This window comes from Myotis brandtii, unplaced genomic scaffold, assembly GCF_000412655.1.
Source record: "Myotis brandtii unplaced genomic scaffold, ASM41265v1 scaffold349, whole genome shotgun sequence".
Lineage (NCBI taxonomy): Eukaryota > Metazoa > Chordata > Mammalia > Chiroptera > Vespertilionidae > Myotis > Myotis brandtii.
The window spans coordinates 914,033-917,117 of NW_005363427.1; positions in this window are offsets into that span (position 1 = coordinate 914,033).

Sequence of the window (3,085 nt, forward strand, 5' to 3'; positions counted from 1 at the left end):
ATAACCAATGGATACAGACCCCAGGGGGTGAGGGCGTGAGTGTAGGGATGGGGGGGACAATGGGGGATGATGACACATTTGTAATATCTTAATCAATAAAGGGAAAAAATCTAAAAAAACATTTCTAATTTATTTTACCTTAAACCTCTTAGTAATGGCTCCAAGTGAATTTTGGAAAGGCATCCCATCTTGCTATCCCTGCACTTCTTCCCCTGCTTGCTCCCACCCTAAGCCAATGCTACCCGTCTTTCATCCCCATAGGGCAACATTTCTTCTCATCTCCTGAACTCCATCCATTACCATCTTCTTCTGAAGGGTCATATGGAGTGTTCCTTACCATTCTGGTGCTTTTCTGAGTATCTAGCCTTTGCAAAAGAGGACAGAATCTCATAGCAATGAGAAATTTGAGTGTGGAAAGATTTTTTTTCTCAAGTACATTTTGGCCTTAAAGCAGAAAAGAATGTTTGTTAAAATACTTAGCTGTCCATAATAATTTAACTTTTCTAACAATATAATTTAATTTAACCATGCTCCACATACTAATAGATTTTAGAGCAGTATTCTCCCTCCATCTCTTACCCACTCTCTTTTCTCCATTCTAAAAAATATATATTAATTATAATCTCCAGGCCTGGTTGCTTCTGAAGTAGATTAGGGGACTTCTTCAACTGTTCCATTACTCTCTGTTTCTGAAGGAAAATAATTGGAACATCTACGTCTGCAGCCATCTTGGAGAAAGACAAGATATTGAAGGCGCTTCATTAATTTACATTGGGGTTCTAAGTTAAACTGTCTGAGAGCTGGCTTCCTCGACAGCTCTGATTAGGCCTACCAAAATGTTTCACACTATGACTCATGCTTCCTTCTGGAAATGACAAAACTTCCTCACCACCCTGATCTAAGCCACCTGCTTTTGGTTCTCTGTGCTCTCAGGAAAGGATTTCATCGTATGTTACTTTTTTTCCATGGTGGGCAAGGAAACCCAGCTTTTGTTTTTCCAAAGGAAGAAACACACACACTCACACACACACACAGTCAAAGAATGACACTGAAAATTCTAAAAATTAGCAGGCAGCGAATCAATACCATCACCCTCACCTCCACACCCCTTAAAAATAAATACATGATTTAATAAAAACAAGAGGGAGCTGACTTTTTTAACCATTTATGTCCCATAGCTTTTAATAAAACCTGTGTGGTTTTCTAATGAAAGAACTGTATAGTAACTTTGCAAAAGCTAGTGCTTCTCTTATTTCAGGTGGTCTTAAAGAGCTTGGATTTGGAAGGTAGCTAAAAATCAGTGCAGAGAAGTGCTGACACATTTCTCAGGAGACTGCATTCCCTACGCCTCTGGGAGATGTTTGGGGGAAGAGCAGATTTGCAGTATAGAAGAGAGGAGGAATGAGGAGAGGAAAGGGTATACTTGCCAACAATATTTCATCCTCTTGAAAGCTGCTCTACAGTGTCCTATAGCAGCTTCATGTATAAATGTGTGCCAATCTGTATATTATAATGTATAACTCAGCAGTCATTAAAAATACAATTTACTGGAGTGAAAAAGCACCCAGAATATCAACTCAGTATAAAGATTTACCATATGGCACAAAGGATTTATTTGGGGGGACGGGTAAAGATTTTGAAATAAGAAACTTAAATACATTTTTCTACTATATTTAATTGAAATTTTGATGAATATATAATGTGTATGAAGCAAAGAATCTTATGTGTATCTATTTATGTGGCCTTACATTTGTTCTCTGAGAAACTTCGTACATGTTGATTGAGTAGGAAAAAGATTGCCTTACACACTCCATCTCTTTTTATTTCCTCACAACAAGACAATGGGGTGTCAGTCCTGATATCGATTCCCAGCTCCACTACTGAGTTATTGTGAGCTAGTAATTTAATCAAAATGGGAGTATGAATCAGATGACTCCCAAAGACCCTTCCAATTTTGAAATTCTATGGTTCCAAGATTTTTGTCTATAGCCATGGTATTTCACTTCCTTTTTTCAAAGGAGACACCAAGATTTATTGCTTGTTAACTAACAGCTCTTGACTGTGACATGCGGATTCCAATGGCTCTGCCAAGCCCCAAGTCCTAGGAGACAGGGCCTAGGAACAGGATACTTACCCACCCAACCCCTTCTGTACTCCCTCTCCACTGGCAGATCAGCTGGCGCTGGCCTGGTTCTGAGAGGGGTGAGGAGGACCTAAAGCAGGATGCTTATGTTCGTCCCTAATCACTGTTGACTTGCATTCCTTTCACAGGATTCTATGGATAGGTAGCAGAAGCTCCCATTCATGTTATATGCGTTTATGAGTGCTTGCTGTATGCTTAAATCACTGTGTCATGCACTGAGGAGAAGGCAGAGTTGGGCAAGCCCTACAAGCAATTACGCAATTGTGGTTTAGAACAGAGAGTTAAAGGGACCAAAATAGTTCTCTGTCAACCAACAATGGCCTCTAAAGTTTCACCAGGAATGATTCATTCTTTGGTCTTGTATGTTTCTTGGCCTTTGTGAGTACTCTATTATAATTTTTTAAAAAGTATTTGGAAGGATAAAGGGTTGTGATGAAGAGGAGGAAGAGCTGGGGAGGGGTGAAGAGACATTAGAGCAGCGGTTCTCAACCTGTGGGTCACGACCCCTTTGGCAGTCGAACGACCCTTTCACAGGGGTCGCCTAAGACCATCCTGCATATCAGATATTTACATGACGATTCATAACAGTAGCAACATTACAGTTATGAAGTAGCAACGAAAATAATTTTATGATTGGGTCACAACAATAAGAGGGTGGAGAGGTAGAGAATAAGGGCCTGTCCTCTGAAACAGGGTGGTCAGGGCAGGCTTCCTGGAAGAGGTGACTTTTGCTCTTCGAAGGATGAGAAGGTACCAGCCAATAGAGAAAGCTAATGGTATTGCAGGCAGAGGGAAGAACTAGTGCAAAGGCCTGACGCTGGAACAAGCATGTCATGTACCAAGTGTGATGTCTTAAACGTTTGATGATACAAGCAGCGTGAAAGAGGAGGCATTGCCTGGGAAGCAAAGGTTATGGCTTCAGGACTTGGGTGGGCACAGGTG